The sequence below is a fragment of the Leopardus geoffroyi genome, chromosome E2 (assembly GCF_018350155.1).
Source record: "Leopardus geoffroyi isolate Oge1 chromosome E2, O.geoffroyi_Oge1_pat1.0, whole genome shotgun sequence".
Taxonomy (NCBI): Eukaryota; Metazoa; Chordata; class Mammalia; order Carnivora; family Felidae; genus Leopardus; species Leopardus geoffroyi.
Genome location: NC_059335.1, coordinates 26,152,403 through 26,174,387, shown reverse-complemented (window position 1 = coordinate 26,174,387; position 21,985 = coordinate 26,152,403). Strand labels below are relative to the sequence as shown.

General features: G+C 39.0%; 2 long non-coding RNA genes across 2 annotated transcripts in view; one reads left to right on the top strand and one right to left on the bottom strand.

The window, feature by feature from the left end:
* The first annotated feature begins 2,338 nt into the window (after positions 1-2,338).
* On the top strand, positions 2,339-18,367 carry LOC123579103. Its single transcript, XR_006702622.1, has 3 exons — positions 2,339-2,418; positions 14,497-14,501; positions 18,309-18,367. It is a non-coding gene; the product is annotated as an uncharacterized LOC123579103 (long non-coding RNA).
* LOC123579104 overlaps positions 18,142-21,985 on the bottom strand; it is a 17,101-nt gene continuing 13,257 nt past the window's right edge. Inside the window, exon 3 of the long non-coding RNA XR_006702623.1 lies at positions 18,142-18,187. This is a non-coding gene — a long non-coding RNA (uncharacterized LOC123579104). The remainder of the gene's footprint in view (positions 18,188-21,985) is intronic.

Here is a 21,985-nt window from a genome sequence, read left to right as displayed (position 1 = left end):
TTCATTCTCTGATGGGACTCCATAAAACCTTCTTTTCATTGCCCCATCCCTGAGCCTTTCACTGTGAGGGCTATTTGTCATCTAAAACCCAGAAGAACCTTCACTTACTAAATTACCATGACCCTGGACAGTTACTAATCTGCGAGGCAATTTCAAGCCAACATTCTTGGTGGCACTAATCATCTAGAAAAGTTATTGTGCAGTGACATCCAGTTGGTAACATGCCCTGGAGTGGGATATTCCCAAGAAAGTTGTCTAGATTAAAAAAAAAGACTCTGAAGGCATCAGTTACAGAGTTAGATTCTGGTACTAGGGACCATTTGGGGGGTTTCATTTTGTTTCTTTCTCCTGTGCTCCTGCTACCAACTCACACCAGGACTCCAGCTACCCAAACTGTCCTACCCCTGTCCAAGGTGATAGTGCATCTCTCCAAAGCAAATGGCATACAGGAAGATCTGAAGACAAAAGACTCTTAGCTTCAGGCAAAACAAACCAGCAACCCATACGTGTCATTAAAATTAAAGTGGAAGTGGGGCGCCTGGGTGGCGCAGTTGGTTAAGCGTCCAACTTCAGCCAGGTCATGATCTCGCGGTCCGTGAGTTCGAGCCCCGCGTCGGGCTCTGGGCTGATGGCTCAGAGCCTGGAGCCTGTTTCCGATTCTGTGTCTCCCTCTCTCTCTGCCCCTCCCCCGTTCATGCTCTGTCTCTCTCTGTCCCAAAAATAAATAAACGTTGAAAAAAAAAATTAAAAAAAAAAAAAAATTAAAGTGGAAGAGCACCTGGGTGGTTCATTTGGTTAAGTGTCCAACTCTTGATTTTGGCTCAGGTCATGATTTCATGGTTTGTGGACTTGAGCCCCATATCAGGCTCTGTGATGACTGTGTACCCTGCTCAGGATTCTTGCTCCCCCCTCCCTCGGCCTCCCCCCCATTTCTCAAATTAAATGAATAAACATTAAAAAAATTAAATTAAATTAAAGTGGAATTTAGTGTTGTGTTAACAACTAAAAATATGTATTCTAGAGTTAAGGTTTAAGGTTTAGAACTAGCTACCTTAATTGAGGGACCTTGAGAAAGTTATCTGACCTCTCTGAAGCTTCAGTGAACCTATCTGTAAGGTGATAACAGCAATAGTGTCTACCATATAGAATTGTTTTCAAAATTCAGTGACATCATGCAAGGAAAGCTTCTAGCACAGTACCTGGCACATAATGGCATCAAAAATGTTAGCTGTTATTTTATCTGCTTTTATTCATCATTAGTAGTAAATTTCCTTGTGCTAAAATTCCTGACTGATAGCTAAGAAGAACCATGAGACAGGTTCTTAACCACCATCTTTCCTGAAACTGAAACACTCATAGGACATCAGGACCCCTCTTCTGCCTGCAGGAAGGTCTGTTCTCACACATCTTTGATAGAATGTCCCTTATCTTTTTGTCAGGCCCCCTGATCTTTCATTCATAGATTCCAAGGATCAGAGCTAGAAATATCAGTTGGAAAATTGTGCCTCTGCATATTTTCAGGTATCATATACAGGATTGAACAAGAAGACCTTGAGAACTTTACTAACCCTAGGATTCAACGCTATCTCTTTTTTTTCACTCTTAATATTTTCTTACAGAAAAATGATTTGACAACATTGAAAAGCATCTAAAACACATTTCAGCTGGTGACTGCTTTGTGAAGCAGAGCATTCTGCAAAGCAAAAATCCCCAAAACTGTTATCTTTGGCTAATAGAAAAGGATTTCTAGTAAACACATTACCAACACCTATAAAACTCACACTTGAGAAGTCAAAGAAAATTCTATGTAGTAACTCTCATTTTAAAAAGGCATTCATTGAATTGCTGAGCTATATGCACCTTGAGCTGGATTAAGTTCGGAAGCAAAATATATTTTTTAAAAAAATACTTGCCTTCTGTCTTTTACTATAGCATGCCTTCTGGCTTTGGAATGTGTCTTTTATCTTCTGGGGAGGATAGAATCTCTCATCCTAATCAAAGAGTACTTATTAGATGCGGTGGTATAATAATTTGTGTGCTCCATGTCACAGTTACCTGGAGAGAGCTTCCAAACCCTTGGGGTTTCTTTTTTTTTTTAACTTTATTTAAATCCAAGTTAGTTAACATATAGTGTAATAATGGTTTCGAGAGTAGAATTTAGTGATTCGTCACTTACATATAACACCCAGTGTCCATCACAAGTTCCCTCCTTAGTACCCATCACCCATCTAGCCCATTCCCCACCCAACTCCCCTCCAGAAACCTGTGGTTTGTTCTCTGCATTCTTTTATGGTTTGCCTCTCTCTCTGTTTTTTTATCTTATTTTTCGTTCCCTTTCCCTATGTTCATCTGTTTTATTAAATTCCACATATGAGTGAAATCACATGGTATTTGTCTTTCTCTGACTTATTTCGCTTAGTATGATACATTATAGTTCCATCTACCCTTGGGATTTCTTAACTGATAAGAGTGTCTTTGTTATGCTAATAAGGTGACTCCTGGTGGTTGCTTAAATAGCTTTAGGATGGAACTTGGTCACCATAAAAACCAGAAAGGTGATTAAAGAATAGTAACCTTGGGCCAGATCAATCTCTGGAGAAAAATATGGGCCTGGAGATTGAGTTCAATGACACGGGCCAAGAATTTAATCAATCCTTCCTATGTAATGAAACCAAATAAAAAGTCTGGATACCAAAAACAGCGTGGAGGTTCCTCAAAAAATTAAAAATAGAACTACCCTTCAATCCAGCAATAGAACTACTAGGAATTTACCCAAGGGATACAGGAGTGCTGATGCATAGGGGCACATGTACCCCAATGTTTATAGCAGTGCTTTCAACAATAGCCAAATTATGGAAAGAGTTTAAAGGTCCATCAACTGATGAATGGATAAAGAAATTGTGCTTTATATATATAATGGAATACTACTTGGCAATGAGAAAGAATGAAATCCTGCCATTTGCAGCAACATGGATGGAACTGGAGGGTATTATGCTAAATGAAATAAGTCAGTCAGAGAAAGACAGATATCATATGTTTTCACTCATATGTGGATCTTGAGAAACTTAACAGAAGACCATGGGGAAAGGGAAAGGGGAAAAAATAGTTACAAACAAAGAGGGAGGGAGGCAAACCACAAGAGACTCTTAAATACAGAGAACAAACTGAGGGTTGATAGGAGTGGGGGAGAGGGGAAAGTGGGTGATGGACATTGAGGAGGGCACTTGTTGGGATGAGCACTAGGTGTTGTATAGAAGCCAATTTGACAATAAATTATATTTAAAAAAAAAAAAAAAACTTCTGGATACCAAAGCTCAGTGGAGCTTCCTGGTTGGTGAACACATTGATGTGCCAGGAAAGGGACATGGCCTAACTCCAGAAGAGGGCAGAGAAGCTCTGTGTTCAGGACCCCACCAGATCTCGCCCTGTATAATGAAGTTGTAATTGTAAGTATAACACTTTCCTGAGTTCTAGGAGTCATTCTAGTGAATTATCAAACCTGAGAGTGTTGTGAGTACCCTCAAACTTATAGCCAGTTGGTCATAAGTACAGCCTGAGGACTCCTGAAGTGTGGCTGGGACCTCAAGCTCTGCTTTTCAAGTATTGTAGTGTTAATCAGATGTATTCTGAATGTGTTACCCAGGGGCCAGCTAAGGACCTGGATGGTGATCCACCACCAAAGCTCATTTCTCAAAGTAGTCAGTACACTATTTAAAACCAAATCCAGGGGCGCCTGGGTGGCGCAGTCGGTTAAGCGTCCGACTTCAGCCAGGTCACGATCTCGCGGTCCGGGAGTTCGAGCCCCGTGTCGGGCTCTGGGCTGATGGCTCAGAGCCTGGAGCCTGTTTCCGATTCTGTGTCTCCCTCTCTCTCTGCCCCTCCCCTGTTCATGCTCTGTCTCTCTCTGTCCCAAAAATAAATAAACGTTGAAAAAAAAAATTAAAAAAAAATAAAAAATAAAAAAATAAAACCAAATCCACCCATATACATCTTGGAGGTTGGGCCCAGGAGCTCACCCACAACAACTTTGTGGGATCTCTTTCTCAAGCTTCCTGCTCTTTACAACTCCACACTCTCTCCCAGGAGCACATTTCTATCCTCTGACTAGAAATCTAGTGTTTTTGTCTCCCTAGAGTGCTGTGCACTTCTCACCATTGGGTTTGCTTCCAAGGACAAATGGTGGAAGGACATATATAGAGAGAGAAGCAATGGATCCTCTCTTACTCTTCAGACACCAGTAGGGTTTGAGAGGAGGATTCATCTTCTTTAGAAGTTTAGATGCCTGCCTGATCACTGATGCCACCATTGCCTCCACCAAATTTCACTTTCAGGATGGGAGAGAAAAAGAAAAAAATACAGGAAGTTTCCCCCATTCTCTGTCTAATACGAACTCCTCTTCCTATGCCTCTGACAAGAAAGGAGAGCTTCTCTTAGAGTGCTTTCTACCCATTCAATGAGCTGCTCCAGGATTCTGATGTGTTGGAACCAATACCAGAATATACGGAGGAGGGAAAAGGCAGGAAAATCACCAACATATCAATCTTACTTCAAGTTCATGTTTTCTTCCTCAGTCAGCCTGATATCATTTACTTTTTGGAGTCCTCAGATAGACGTGCCATGTATTCTGTCCAGGGCTTTTACTTAACACTCAGTAGGAGAAACAGGATGGAGTGTGTTTGCCCCATTGTAACTAGAAATACTGTGTGTATTTCTAAATTTTTGTATAAATTGTACCAGACTGTATCATTCACTTAACTTAATATTTTATTTAATTGTATATTACCATATTATCTCATATACACACATGTGTTACTGCATTTCCTACCAATGAATGTTTGTTTCTAACTTTTTACTATTGCAGCATTGGAATGAACACTCTTGTACATATTTTCTTGTGTCCATTGTAAGAATTTTTCTAGAACATGTGCCTAGAAGTGTCATTGCTGAGTAAAGAGATATATTCTATGTATTATAAAATACTCTCTAAAGTAGTTGTATCTGTAAGCACTCCTATTGGCAATGGATAGTCATTCTCTATTCTTCCCCCACATCCTTGCAAACAAATGTTATTAGATTTTTTAAATATTTTCCAGTCTGATGGGTGTGAAATGGTATCTTACGATTATTTTATTTTGTATTTCTGTTTTAAATCATTTTATGATTGCAAAAGTATATACATACATTATAAAAGTAATACAGTTAATGAAGAAATACAGAAAACTTGAGAGAAAATAAACAAGTATGAAGAAGGTTTTTTAAAAATCCGATACACCAAACTAATACAAGTGAAAATCTCAGAGGGGGAGGGCCAGTGCTTAGAACTGAGCACAGTGGTCAAAGGGGATTTAGCTCTTTTTTTTTTTTTTTAAATAAAAAGTGGTGTCTCCTCCGTATCTCAGTCAGTTGAGTGTTGGACTCTTGATTTCAGCTCAGGTCATGATCCCAGGGTCATGGGATCAAGCTCTGTGTCAGGCTCCATGTTTAATGTGAAGCCTGCTTAGGACTCTCTCTCTCTTTCTCCCCCTCTGTCCGTCCCCCACTTAAGCTGTCTCTAATTTTTTTTTAAAAAATGTATTCATGTATTTCTTATAATCAAAAATGAATTTACTATGTGCGGTGACAGATGTTAACTAGATTTAGTGGTGATCATTTAGCAACATATACAAATATCAAATCATTATGTTGTACACCTGAAACTAACATAACTTTATACGTCAAATAGATCTCAATTTTTAAAATTAATTGAAAAATAAATTGTGATTATTTTGTTTGGCTATCTTTCCATTTTATATGTTATTATATGTTATGTTATTACATAGATATGAATAGACTATATTTGTAAACTGAAATCTTGAGTTTTAGTAATCATGCCATAATAATTTATTTTTTAAAACTTTATAAATGTTTTTAAAAGTCTGCTAACAGAAGCTTTAGTTTTTAAGTTGAGACATATTTGACATTTAATAGTGTGTAAGTTTAAGGTATACAATGTGTTGATTGGCTACATTTATATGTAACTTTATGAATTTATATGTAACTTTATGCTACATTTATGCAACTTTAAAGAATATGCAACTTTAAAGAATATAATATACTGTGGTTGGCTATAATCATAGTGCTAGGCATTAAATCTCCAGAACTTAGTCATCTTCTAACACTGTGACCAACATCTCCCCAATTTCACCATCTCCCCTTCCCTCAGTTTCTATGATTCCCATGTAAATGAAATCATACAGCATTTGTCTTTCTCTCTGACTTATCTCACTGAGCATAATGTCCTCAAGATCCATCTATGTTGTCCCAAATGGCAAAATTTCCTTCTTTCTCATGGCTGAATAATATTCCAGTGTGTGTGTGTGTGTGTGTGTGTGTGTGTGACATCTCCTTTATCCATTTATCCATTGACAGACACTTAGATTGTTTCCATATCTTGTCAACTATGAAGAATGCTAAAAAAAAAAAAAACATGGGAGTTCAGATATCTCTTTGAGATATTGATTTCATTTCCTTGGGGTGTATACTCAGAAGTGCGATTGATGGATCATATGGCAGTTTTATTTTACATTTTTTGAGAAACCTCCATACTCAAAAGGTTTTAAGGAACCTTTCCTTAATGGCTATAACAATTTACATTCCTACCAACAGTTCACAAAAGTTTCTTTTCCTCCATGTCCTCACCAACACGTATTGCCTCTTGTCTTTTTGGTGATAACTATCCTCACAGGTATGAGGTGACATCTCATTGTGGTTTTGATTGACATTTTTCCTGATGATTAATGATGTTCAACATCTTTTCATGTATCTGTTGGCCATTTGTATGTCTTCTTTGGAAATGTGTGTATTCACTTTCTCTGCTCACTTTTAAATTGGATTTTTGGGGCTTGTTTTTACTGAGTTGTACAAATTCCTTATATATTTTTATATTAACCTCTTATCCAATATAAGGTTTACAAGTATTTTCTCCTATTCCATAGGTTATCTTTTCATATTGTTGATAATTTCTTTTGCTATGCAAAACCTTTTTAATTTGATGTAGTCCCACTTCTTTATTTTTTCTTTGTGTGTACATGTGTGTGTGTGTGTGTGTGTGTGTGTGTGCTTTTGCTTCCTAACCCAAAAATTGTTGCCAAGACCTTACGTTTTCTTCTAGGAGTTTCATGGTTTCAGATCTTATGTTTAAATCTTTAATCCATTTTGTGTTAACTTTTGTGAGTGGTAGATAAGATTGGGGTCCAATTTCATTCTTCTGCATGTGATTGTCCAGTTTTCCCAACACCATTTATTTAAGAGACTATTATTTCTCCACTGAGTATACTTTGCTTCCTTGTCAAATATTAGTTGACCACATATGCAAGTTTAATTCTGGGCTCTCTATTACATTCCACTAGTCTATGTGTCTATTTTTATGCCAGTACCATACTGTTTTAATTATTTTAGCTTTGAAGTATAGTTTGAAATCAGGAAGTGTGATACTTCTGGCTTTGTTCTTCTTTCTCAGGATTGCCTTGACTATCAGTCTTTTATGGCTCCATACAAATTTAGAATTTTTTTCTATATCTGTGAAAAATGCCATTGGAATTTTGATAGGGATTGCAATGGAGATAGCTTTGGATAGTACAAACATTTTAACAATATTAATTCTTCTGACCCATGAACATAGGATATTTTTCCATTTGTGTGTGTCTTCTTCAATTTCATTCACCAAAGTCTTGTAGTTTTCATTGTATAGATCTTTTGCTTCCTTGGTTAAGTTTAAGTACTTTATTGTTTTTGTAAACATCTTTAATGGTTGCACAAAGGTCCATCTGTGTATGTAAGTTATAATTTACTAACCATTCACTCCTAAAGAGCATTGGAGTTAGTTTCAGTTTTACCTCCTTGGCAGGGAAAATACCACTTCAAAGAACATCTTTGTCAACATTCTGGATAGTTTCCTTGAGTTAAATTCCCAGGACAGGAATTAACTTATTGAAGCATATAAACATTGCAAAGGACTTTGATATATTCTGCCTTGTTGTTTTCAGAAAGATTGGGTCGCTTTAACCAGCAGTACATGAGAGCAGCTTATCAGGATTGGGAGGTTTTACTTTTTAACAATTCTCTAATTTCTTTTTTTAGGTTTCTCAGAAAGGAATTCTATAAAATAGTTTAATTTGTCTAAGATATAGCTTCATTATAGAAAGAAGAAAGGGGTGTGTGTGTGTGTGTGTGTGTGTGTGTGTGTGTGACAGAGACAGAGACAGAGAGAGACAAAGAGAGAGATAGACACAAGAGAAATAGCACTCTTCTCCCAGCTAAAATAATGGCAGTGGGCAAACATTGAGTGAATCAGCTCCCAGGAAGGGCAGATAGAATAAAATCACTTACTTCTTGGCAGAAAGCTTTGTTTTTCAACTACATATTATTTCAATTGTCATGTTACTCTCTTAATCTGAGACCACCCTCCAAGCCCCAGCCACATGTAGGCACAGAAACAAATGTTGTTGGTGTTGGCATCTGAGCTAAGTCTGCTTGCTCCATCCTGCAGGAGAGTGGAAGAACCCGGAACTCTGTCCTGTATGGGGAACTAACCTTTGCCCCAAACAACACAGAACGCTCATTTTATTTTACAAGACATTTTAAATACCTTGAGAAGTGCTTTTATCAAATGGTTGAATTCAAAACATTGTTTTATATTGTATAAACAAAAAACAGCTTTTTGCCCCCCAGGAAACACACTCACAATTGGTTTTTGTGGTGGTTGTCATTGCTGGCACCTTGCTTTTTTCACATAATAATGCATGCTAGCGATTATTCCATGACAGTACAGAGATGGAGACCTCACTGCTTTATTTAGAAGCACATTTTTATATCGAGGTAAAGCACACAGAACATAAAACTAACCATCTTAACCATTTTAACTGTATAGTTCAGTAGTGTTAACTATCTACACATGGTTGTACAACAGATCTCTAGGACTTATTTATCCTGCAAAACTGAAATTCTGTATCCATTGAACAACAGCTTCCCTCCCCCTCCCCCAGGCCCTAGTAACCACCATTCTACTTCACTGCAGGTTATTTTTGAAACATTCAGATCATATGAAAATCAAGCATACCTAAAATGTAGTCACACAAAGCAATTCATCATTCTAGAAGCCAGTATAAACCACTGAACATAGACCCACTTTGCAAAGATGAAAATAATTTGTGAGTTTACTACTGAGAATCCTGTTCACAATAATACTTCCAGTTTTTCACTATGCATATTTTTAAGTTATTGAGATAATAACATTTAGATAATTTCTATCTTGCTTTTTTACTTAACTTTTTAATGGAAGCATCTTACCTGCCTATCATCACTCATCATAGTGCTATTTTTAATAGCTGCATTATATATTTTAATTTATTCTTTGTCTTTTGTTATCTGGAGTGTTCCTATGAGGCAGGTACTTTGCTCATGTCCATTTTACAGATGAGACTGTTGCACAAAGTTTGGTATCCTATGTCAGGGATGAAAAAATTCATGATCTAAATAGTGATCCTTGCTTGCAAACTGTGATTTCCATAGAAACTGAAGAGTCCAGGGGCGCCTGGGTGGTGCAGTCGGTTAAGCGTCCGACTTCAGCCAGGTCACGATCTCACGGTCCGTGGGTTCGAGCCCCGCGTCGGGCTCTGGGCTGATGGCTCAGAGCCTGGAGCCTGTTTCCGATTCTGTGTCTCCCTCTCTCTGCCCCTCCCCCGTTCATGCTCTGTCTCTGTCCCAAAAATAAATAAACGTTGAAAAAAAAATTAAAAAAAAAAAAAAAAAGAAACTGAAGAGTCCAAATAATCATTGTTTTAAAACCTCAGTTACCTTGTTTTAGTCGAGCTCGTGTCCATTTCCATGGAAACAGAAGTGATAGCAGAGGAGTGAGAATTGGCTTTAGTGAGCGTCAGAAACAATTGCTGCCTGAGAGCAAGACTGTCACTTCCTAAATTGCACCTGCCCAGCCCGCGGCATAAGCCACACAGCTGGAGTTTATAGATTATTGACTTTGGAAAGTAAAAAGACTTCTGCCGTATTTGACACCCAACTCCCCAGCTGAGCCTCACCAGTCAGTCTAAATAATTTAGACAAAATTAGATTTGTTTTTATCCCAAAGTTTGTAGAGAGACTATGTAGCTGCCACCAACAAATTTAAGACAATTGATGACATTCTACTTCATTCATATGAAAAAAGCTTACTTTTAGCAAAATGTGCTTACTATTAGGTGACCTGTGTTCTGCATACAGCAACAGAGGGTAAGAATTTTGTTAACTATGGTTTCACTTTAAGAAATGATCACCTCTAACTTCAGGCACAAATATTTTCATGTTTTACCACAGAAGATTTAAAACGTCTACTAAACTAGATGGAATAAAGCATGGATTGGCAAATTTTGTCTCACAGGCCAAATCTGGCCTGCCACCTGCTTTGGTAAAGTTTTATTGGAAAGCAGCCACATTTACACACTGTCCATGATTGCTTCCCTGCTACAAGAGCAGTGCTGGGTAGTTGCAACCAAGACTGGAGTCCTGAAAGCCTGAAATATTTACTGTCTGGCTTTTTAACAGGAAGTGTACAGGCCGCTGATCTAATGAACCCCATCTATCCATCACGCAGCTGGAGCAACTCTCAACACATGAGAGGTGCACATGAGCAGGCGAGCTCTTCTAAGTCTCCCATTGTGCCACTTAAAAGGCACTCATTGATTTATACAACATAAATACCAAGAGTTAAAAATAGTTGCAGCTACAAGGCATGATAATTAAATCAAGCAAATGTTGGGATAGCAACGTGGTCTTGCTGTCATCTCTCCCGCCCTCTTGCCTCATATCCCTCTAGACTTGGCCTGAGGACAAAAGAGGGGATCAGAACCCAGGTCTGAGAGGATGTAAAGGTACTTCAGAGAGGTGCATGGCAGCTCAGAAGGGCAGGAAGAACTGAAAGCGAACAAGGACATCTCCAGAATCCTCTTTGCCTCACTGTAAGCTCTAGGAACCTGCCCAGCACACACTGCCAGCTCTGATTTCAAGATTTCTTTATGCCAAAACTTAGTATAGGCACAATGAGCCTGGTGGTGTGTGAATAGAACACCCAGGCAGCAGAGGAGGGCTCTGCTCTGTCCCTAGCGCTGTGCAATGTTGGGCATATCATTCACCAGCTCTGGGCAAATCAGTCCATGGGAGACTTGCTTTATCAGAAATAAAGTGGCATCATCCCCGCTCTCAAAATTTGGAGGATCAGATGGGAAGGATGTGCATAAGTGTGCTTTTTAGAACACTGCAGTTTGCCTCCATGGTAGATAGGAGGGACAGCTTGTTGAGACCATCCAAAGGATACTCAAGACTCTGGAAGGAAATAAACTAACAACAACAAGACAAAGGGAGAAAACCCTTCCTTTGTTTTCCCCATGTCTTTTAACTTTTTTCAATGTGCTTTTAGATTTATCCATTTATTTTACCCTCAGATCCTGCCTTTAAGGCATGTAGGCAATTTATCTAAACCCACATTTTATAGATGAGAAATATGAGACACTGAGAAGTAAGCGCCATTTCTCAAGGCCACTTGAAGGCATGATAATGTTCACAGCACAGACGGCAAGAGCTCACCAATCAGACCTAGATTTCTGGCTGTAATACATGCCATTTCTGTCTTCTGGAACAAATTTCTTAACCCCTTTTTACCTCTTTTGTCTCTTCTGAAAAATGTGGATAATAGCTAACAGGTACTTAACAAATATTTTTTCCCAAAACGTGTATCTTGAGGGGAAAAAGCTTAACACGGTTTTTGTTTATGTGTTTGGGGCTTTTTATAGGAGAGGTATGTGGGGGAGACATGAAAGCAGAGTCCTGTCCTATCTCTGGGTGAGTTGTAAACATAGACTACTGCTTTGAATGGCAAAGAAATATTCAGCATTTAAGAGAATCCTCTGTTCTGTTCTTGTCAAAACAGCAGCTCTAAATTATTAGACTACTTAGCCTGAGCTACTAAATGGACTTGACTTTTGGAAACTTAATCTTCACCCAAAACTTGAGCCTGATGACTTTTGGATTGGCTGAGAAAGGTGATATTCCCATCCAAAAGTTACTGAGGCATCAGGAATTCAGGGATATTCCTGCTCACAGGCTATAGGCCTCCCCAGCCATGATACCCTCCTTTTGGGATGCAGAGATTCTACAAGTTCCATGACAAAGATACCCAATGCAAACAGAGGCTAAGGTAGACCCACAACTGCTGTGGCACAAAACTAGCAGGACTGCAGGCTAGCACATAAATGGCCAAGCACACAAACCATCAAAATCTTTCTCATCAGCCTTCTGAGTCACATCTCTGCATTTTGTCTGCAACGGTGAGATTTTCTGCTCTTCAGCCTATTATCCTAGCATTCATTTGTCCTGTCAACACATCATAAATTGTTTATAATGCATCGCGCCAGAACAGCACTGAAGTAATGAGAATAAATAGATCCTGATAGACATATTGCTACCCACCAAAATTGAACTGTTAAATAGCTCATGAATATTTAGAAAGTGTTGACTTGCTTCTCACCTCACAAGGCATTTGGGAAATTTTGCCACAAATGGGGAGCTGCTGTTAGAAAGCCATGGAGAAGCGAGGAATAGAAAGAGTTGGGTGTGGGGCAGGTTCTAGGCTCTGTCACTAACTGGAACAACTGGTTGTGAGTTTATTTAGCAAGTCCCTTAAACTCTGTCTTTTAATTTGCTAATGGGAAAAGTACCTCTAAGGTTTATTCTAGTTTTGAAATTCTAATTCTGGGTGAAATAGAGTCTTCTCCTCTGGGCCTCATGTGCCACAGCGCCTTGGGCCACTTGTTCTAGGCCAAGCCAACCAACACTGTGATGACCAACTGAGCCAAACTCAGCCTCAGCCTCACATGGACAGTGCCTTGCCTCAGGACTGCACTGCCTACCATCAGCCTCTTGTCCTGGAACTTCTCCACTTAGCACTGAGGTAAGAACACTCACACTGAAAGTACAAGGGCATTCAAGCCCTATTGGTCAAACATTGGACTGATGGGAGATGGGATCTGGCAGAAATTCTCCCTTACTCAACCAGGTGGATTATTTTAAGAAGCATCTTTTTGTTTATCATTGTAGAAGATGGCCTCATGAGATAGAGAAACCAGTTACACTTAGTAAGTGATGACCAGTTTTATCAAGACACCCTAATACGGGCTTTCTCTCCTCTGCCTCATTACCTCTGTCCCTCACTCCTGCTTCTTGGGATTTTATTCTCTAATAAAGAGTTAGTCCTTGAGCTTTGTCACAAGCTTTGCTCAGGGGAAACTGAGCTAAGATACTGAGAATATTCATGGATCAAATTAAGCAATGTGAAGTTTATGGTACAATGGAAATACCCAATGTTCTCTACTTGATTTGTGACAGTGTTAGAACAGAGCATCATTGGGCAATTTTGTCTCTCTACCTAGAGAAAGAGATAAAGTTCCTTTCAGAAATTATCTTTAAATGAGGCAAGAAAAAGACATGGACTTTGTCATCACTGAGATTTCTATCTGAGTGGGGGGAAATAGCCAATATTCTTTCTTTCACAGCTGCTTTGGTTGGCTTGAACCCAATAAAACAATGATTCTTACCACTAGCTACCTGAGGCTTTGCCTGTCCTTACCATCACCATTCACTGCCAGCATATCTAAGGTTTTGATGTTGTCTATCTTTTGAAAATAATTCTGCCTGAAATTCTTATACATTTCTTTGTGGCCTCACTAGGTTCCAGGTCATGAGAGAAAGTACAAGTTCCATTAGAAAACTGAATTCTAAGATCATACATAAAATGACCTCACTTCAGTATACTTTGGGTTATTGCCTTGGGTCCTGAAGATGCTCCCTGAGTTTGCACAAATGCATATTTTGATGCTTTGGTGCTACTATTGTCCTCTCTCCAGTATGCTTTCTCCTGTCTCAGACCCCACCTTCTTCTGGTTATAAACCTTGTTCCCTGCACAGGTTTGGGTATATGACTCAGGCCAGGCCAGTCTTAATGCTTTAACCTACTCCTTAAGCCAGAAATTGGTCCAGGGAAAGGTACTTGACCCAATCTAAGTCAATCAGAGTACTTCACTATTGTTTTTTTCTTTTTTAATTTTTTAAATGTTTATTTATTTTTGATAGAGAGAGAGAGAGAGAGGGGAAGGGGCAGAGAGAGAGGGAGACAGAGGATCCAAAGCAGGTTCTACACTGACAGTGGAGAGACAAATGCGGGGCTTGATCTCACCAACTGCAAGATCATGACCTGAGCTGAAGTCAGACACTTAACCAACCACCACCCAGGTGCCCTTGTTGTTTTTTCTTAATAGAACTGACATGAAAGACTCCCTTTTCCACTTTTATATAAGTTTCAGAGTTGTGATCCCAGAGTTTCCAGTAGTAGCATGATCACTGCCAAAACTTTTCTGATAATGCAAGAGAATAAAGCCAAGACAGAGAGAAAAACAAAGAGATGAATAGAAGAAGGCAAAGTCCTGGTATCAAGTCTTCAGTTCCAGTCTGAGTTTTGTGTATTTCTGCAATGTTTTATTCCAGTATCATGTTACTAAATCCCTTGTTTGCAGATGGCTGGAATTGGGTTTCTGTCACTTGCAATGAAAAGAATCTTGGTTAATATAGATGTGTACAAAAAGCAAAGCCCTTTCTCTACTTTAATACACCTTGCTATTTTTTTCTTCTTTGTGCAAAAGAATGAATTTGATGTAGAGATAGCAGGACCTTTCAGCTACCCTGTGAATTAGTTAAGCCGGATTTATGGATCATCTTTGGACTCTGATCTGTCACTCCTTTTTTCATGCCATGTACAAGTTTTATTTAGATGTCTACAAAAACCAGAATAGGAAGCCATAGCTTTAGATGACGAAGAAAAGTCAACCAAGCCAGTTTGTTCTGCTTTCTAATGCAAAATTTTGTCTGTGAGTATAGCAGATGGAGGAAAAACCCAAAATGTTCAAGTTTTATTTTTTTCTGATTCAGACACATTGTCAGGTAGATAGCCCATTCTTATTCTTTGGATGGAGGCTCTTCACTATGGACTTTCATGATCATTTATTCTCATATCTTTCAGAGGCACAGATAACTGAGTAATTACGCAGCATGGAATATCTAATTGTATTCAATAATTACATGGGAAGCTGCAGTGTGGAAAATAAAGAGTTACCAAAATAACACTTTGTTTCTGACAAAATGAGAGGAAAGTATAGTTCTGGCTCCAGCAGGAACAGCTGCCTGCCATGAGGCTAGTGCCCTTTCTGCTCATGTGGGCAGCTCTGCCGCCCATGTGCACAGATGTGAAACCGCCCAAGACACTCTGAGAGCTGACTCTTGTGGCTGGGACATGTATTTCTCTGAAACAAATTATGTAGGCTCCTTTCATACTGAAAAAGGTTGTGTATCAAAAAATTGATTCTCAGACATCTGTCATTCAACATCTGAAAAGTTTTCTTCAAAGATGTAAGCACTTCAGTATGGGGCCTTGCAGCTACCCTTCCTGATGTCTTAGTTATCCAGCTCTCGTGGACCTGCCGACCATGTGCTCTGGATCCCTATGTGAGCCCTTTGCTCCAATAAACAGCAGGAAATCAAAATCCTTTACATTTGTATAGCACTGTCTTCTTGTCAAATTCCTTCCATTTTACTGTTGATTTCCACCCTATTTGGTTTATAAAGCAAGGATTATTATCACCATTTGATGGAGAAGAAACCTGTGGACCATGAAAAGGTCCAGGATGAGTTAAGATGGATCCTGACCCATACAGAGAGCATGATATCCCTATTGCTACACACACACACACACACACATGCACATCAGTGGGAGGTATCAATTAGTAGTGATTATCTCCTGCCTGATTATTTCCCCCTGGAGATATGAGATTGTTCTCAGATCTTTCTTATCTTGACCATGGTTAATCCACCACTGAATAAAAAATTTAACTGTATTAATCAAAGTGTGAATCTATCTGTGATCTTCTTCCTTCCTGTAATCACCAGCCAATTTACAGTTGACTATAAATTATGTCAAACTTCACATCTTCATAGAAGAAAAAATTCATAATGCTAGGCTATACCAGTCTACTTTGAGCCTCAGGATTCCTAGCATTGGTGTGTTAATTGCACAAAACTTAAAGTACCAAAAAGACCTTTAGAATATTCTTCTAAAGATGGTATAGAGTTAAGTAAGAAAATATAGATAAGGCACTAGATGGTCACTGAAAAAAGCAATTCTCTTCAATTATTATTAAATGAATACCAGCAAAATATTACCAAATATTTTGCAAAAAATACTGCCCCCAAATATTGTAAAGCCTCCTCTCATAACACGTTTAAAGTCATTATGGTGAAACCTATCAAGGAGAAAACAAAGGCAGAGATGGCAGTTGAAGGCCGACATCCAAAATGAGGGAGGACTAGACCCCTGAGGGGTCTTGATATATCTTTGTGGTTTTGCACAATGAGAAATGTCACCACACAATAATAGTACTAGAGGGGTGGTGTTCAGAGATATCCCCACCTGCTCTGATGAAGCTTGGTGTCCACTAAGGGCCTAAGGTGGGTCTACCACTTAATGTCTGTGGGCCAGGCAAGCTGTGAGAAACTAAAACCTGAATTCATCAGACAGTGGGTCAGCAGAGAGATGCTGTCCCTGCTGCTCAGTGTTCCATGACTTTCTAGCTAACTGGTTATTGTTCTTTTGGGTGCTTAGAGACCATTTCTGAGAGACACTTAGTAACTCACTAGCTTCAAAAGAAAAGGAAAAGAGGTGCTGAGTAAGGTTGTAAAGAAAATGGAAAGACAGTTTTCTGCTCAAAAAAGACAGTTTTAAAATGAGGGAACAGAGAGAGAGGGGTGAGAAAGAGAGAGAAACAGCCTTTATTTTCTTCATGTTTGGGGCATTATATTGTATATATTCAGATTGTCATTGTTGGTGTCTCAAGTCAACCCACATTGAGACAGAAGTGCCAGGACCATGCATAGATGCAGTAGGTGGATATCTACATAGTGTGATTTAAGGAGTGGGCAGGCTCCAGACCCTAAAATAGTTCTTCCTCTGGCTTCACAGGGCACATTAAGTAGTGACTGCTTCATGTTCCTCTCTGTTTAATGCAAATAACCCTGGGAAAGATGATTTGCTTATTTCACCTCCCCACTAGATTCCTAAGAGATCCTGGTTCAAGATTACCTGGATTGGGGCACCTCGGTGGATCAGTTGGTTAAGTGTCCGACTTCGGCTCAGGTCATGATCTCGTGGTTCGTGAGTTCCAGCCCCGCGTCGGGCTTTGTGCTGACAGCTCAGAGCCTGGAGTCTGTTTCAGATTCTGTGTTTCCTTCTGTCTCTGCCCCTCCCCCACTCGCTCTCTCTCTCTCTCTCTCTCAAAAATAAAGATTAAAAAAAATTTTTTTAATTAAAAAAAAGATTTACCTTGATTTAGGTATCTGTTTGTGATCTTGGGTAAGTCCATTAGTCTCAACGTGCCTCAGTTTCACCTGTTATACAGACACCATTGTTTGACCCATCTGCCTCTTAGGACTCTTGTAAGAATTGAAGGAAGCAATATATAAGTAATAAAGCAACATAGGTACTAGTGAGTCATCATAGCTGGAATTGGAACAGCACTGGAAGCCTGAAGGAGAAGAACCTAAAAGGCAAGAACCACCTTTACAACCGAAGGACGCTTCCTGGACACATACATATTGTCTTAATAGCTATACCTTGTAATTCGAAGAAAGAGCATTGAATTTAGAAACAGAAGGCCTAGATTTCAAAACTCTCAAACAGGAAAGTGATAAAAGATCATGAGAAGGAAGTAAAGAAAAGAAAGATTCAAATGGCCTCAAATACTTTAAACATATCCAATCTCACCAATAATGTAAGAAAGGCAAATAAGAATGGCAAGATGTTATTTCCAACCATAAAGTTTATTTATTTTATTTTATTATTATTTTTAAAATTTAAATCCAAGTTAGTTAACATATAGTGTAAGAATGATTTCAGGAATAGAATTTAGTGATTCATCACTTACATAAAACACCCAGTGCTCATTCCAACAAGTGTCTTCCTTAATGCCTATTGCCCATTTAGCTCATCCCCCACCCCAAAATCCTGCCAGCCACCCTCAGTTTGTTCTCTGTATTTAAGAGCCTTTTATGGTTTGTCTCCCTTTCTGTTTTTATATTATTTTTTCTTCCCTTCTCTTATCTTCATCTGTTGTGTTTCTTAAATTCCATATATGAGTGAAATCATGATGTTTGCCTTTCTCTGACTGACTTATTTTGCTTAGCATAATGCACTCTAGTTCCATCCACGTCATTGCAAATGACAAGATTTCATTCTTTTCGACTGTCGAGTAATATTCCATTGTATATATATATATATATATATATATATATATATATATACCACATCTTATTTATCCATTTGTCACTCGATAGACATTTGGGCTCTTTCCATAATTTGGCTATTGTGGATAGTGCTGCTATAAACATGGGGGTGCATGTGCCCCTTCGAATCAACATTTTTGTACCCTTTAACACCTAGTAGTGCAATTGATGGGTTGTATGGTAGTTCTATTTTTAATTTTTTGAGGAAACTCCATACTGTTTTCCACAGTGACTGCACCAGTGCAAAAGTATTCCACTTTCTCCGCATCCTTGCCAACATCTGATGTTGGCTGAGTTGTTAATGTTAGCCATTCTGACAGGTGTAAGGTGGTATTTCATTGTGGTTTTGATTTGTATTTCCCTGACGATGAGTGATGTTGAGCATTTTTTCATGTGTCAGTTGGCCATCTGGATGTCTTCTTTGGAGAAGTGTCTATTCATGTATTTTGCCCATTTCTTCACTGGATTATTTGTTTTTTGGGTGTTGAGTTTGATAAGATCTTTATAGATTTTGGATACTAACCCTTTATCTGATATGCCATTTGTAAATATCTTCTCCCATTCTGTCAGTTACCTTTTAGTTTTGCTGATTGTTTCTTTTGCTGTGCAGAAGCTTTTTATCTTGATGAGGTCCCAATAATTCATTTTTGCTTTTGTTTCCCTTGCCTCCTGAGACATGACAAATAAGAAGTCGCTGTGGCCAAGATCAAAGAGGTTGTTGCCTATTTTCTCCTCTAGGATTTTGATTGCTTCCTGTCTTACATTTAGGTCTTTCATCCATTTTGAGTTCATTTTTGTGTACCCATAAATTAAAAAAACTTTTTTTTTTGAATAGTAATACTCACAGTGTATGAGTATTGAGGAAAATGAGGTGCCAATAGCTATACAAAGTGGACTATTGGATCAAAAGAACTTAAATTGTGTGACCGAGAAATTTTTCTTTCAGAAGTTTTCTTGAGGAAATAAATAGGAATATGTATAAACATTTAGCTATGAGAGTTCTTATTAAAATATTGCTTACAATCACAAAGACAAAAGAAATCATCTAAATGTGCAACAAAAATTGGTTATATAAAGTATGGTATAAACCCACAATCATATAGTATTCACCTCTTTTGAAAAGCTGTGAAAATATATTTACTAACATAGAAAAAGTATCTAATAATTTTCTAAGTGAAAAATATGGTTGTAAAACAGTGTACACAATATTAGATCATGTATCTTCTTTCCATCTATCTATGTATCTATATCAGGGAATATTAATCAAAATGCTAACAGTAGTTCTTTCTGGGTGTGGGAACTGTTTATCTGTCTTTTTGAAATTTCCACAATTAACTTTGTTTACATATGTAAAAAATAGTTGTTTTAAGGGACATCTGTCAAAATGAAAGAAATTCCAATCAAAGTACAGGTTTGTAGATTCCAGCAAAGGATTCCAAGCGTATAAAATGTGGGGATAGCCACCTTCTTTACAAAGTTTACAAAACTCTCAGGAAGAAAACTAAGATATGTGTGAAAAGAGTTTTGAAACCCATAAATCTCTCTGTAGCATCAAAATGGATGATGGCAGAAATGTTATTTCTTATCAGTTGCCTGTTGAAAGAAAAATTGTTTCAGAACCACGAGCAGTGAAGCTACTCAGTTACATTGAAAAACTCGGCCGTACCAAAGCAAGTGAAGGAAGTTTTAACCAGGTTTTAAGTGCAGGTGTGTGTCATTTAATGCAGGAACTTATTTCATTAAAGTGGCTGCCCAGAGTGATTTTTCAATCCACTCAGTCACTAAAATAACCCCTCTCGACGTAAGCATCTGCTACTCCTACCTCTGGTGTGAATAGGTAATGGCTGGCAGGAAATCCTATTATGCAGGGCTCTCTGGGAGCCTCATAATAGAGAGGACAGGATGCTCACAAGGAATTTGCTCAACAGCAACAACTACCTTTACCTCCTCAATAAAATGTAGTTCATTGCTTCATGTGAACACAATGAGTTCCATAGTACAATGTTGCCACTGGTGTTGTACAACACCACCCATGGAGGGGCCTCCAAGCACCTTGAAGGGAACAGCGACACACATTTGTCAGTTCTCAGACTCCAACTACAGCTCCAGATCAGTGACGCATCTGGTACCAGAGCTAAGAAAGGGTCTGCACATCTAAAGATGAGGGAGAGGTGATGGGCTCCCTTCAGAGATATTCTCTGACTTCCAAACTCCTCCTCCCTTTTCCTGCTTCTACAAAGATCTGGACTTCACTTTTGAAGATGTTCATTCATTTCAAAGATGTTTAATGAGCACCTACTATGTGCCAGGCAGTGTTCTGGGCATGAGAGATACCAGCAGTGAAGAAGAAAGATAAGGTCCCTGCAATCAGAGAGTTTTACATCCTAGTGGGAGTTGACAGGTAGCACACAAATAACAAGATAATGATAAATGTTATAAATAAATGAAAAGAAGATCAGCAAATAGAGAATGGCTTGGAATGGAAGACAGTTTGGAGTTAGGTGATAAAAGAAGACTTCTCAAAGTAGACCTGAAAAAAATGGGAAGGAGGCAGCCATGGAAAATATCCAGGGGAAAAGCATTCCAAGCAGTAGGAATGGTGGATGTGAGGCTCTGAGTTGTGAATGAGTCCAGTGTGTTCAGGGAATCAGGTTAGTAACCTCACACTAAGGAGACAGTGGGATGAGTTGGAACCAGGGAGGCTGGCAGAAGCCAGATCATGTAGACCCTTGTAGGCCATGGTGTAGAGTTGAAGTGTATTCCATATGCAATGGGAGGCCAATTGGGAGGTTTTAAGATGGGGAATGACACTTGTGCTGTTGAGTGAACATATTTCAGTGACTTGAATCACACAAACATCCTTGATGGGTGTTAGCATCTTGATTGGAATCTATTGATCATATTCCTTTTCCCATTCCCATTGCAGTCCAGGAGGGGTGAAAGCACTGGATGTCTGAGGTTCTGAATGCAGGGAGAAGTCTTTCAAAAGGCAAAAACACATGTGCACCTGAGACCAAACAAAATTGCCAAGGACAGACCTTGAAAACAGATCCTCCAGCATGGTGAGAGAGAGAGAGACAGTAAGCCTTGGAATCAAACAGTACTGAATTCCAAATCTGATCCCTCAGCCCTCCTACCTACTAACCTTGGGCAAACTCCGTCCTTAAAAGTTGGTTACAAAAGCACACAATATAGGTATCACTAAAGTGTTAGAAACTGAATGTGTTCCCTCAAAATTTATATGTTGAAAGCCCCACCCCCAATGAGATAGTATAAGAATGGGACCTTTGGGAGGTAATCAGAATTAGATGTCATGGGGTTGGAGCCCTCATAATGGGATTAGTGCCCTTAGAAGGGTCACCAGAGAGCTTGCTTGCTTCCCCTCTCTGTTGTCCACCATGTGAGAATACAGTGAGAAGTTAGCAGCCTGCAATCCAGAAGAGTGCTCTCACAAGAACCTGATGGTGCTGGCATCTGGATCTGGGACTCTCAGCCTCCATAACTATAAGAAATACATTCTCATTGTTTATAAGCCACCCAGTCTATGGTATTCTGTTATGGCAGCCTAAAGTGGTGA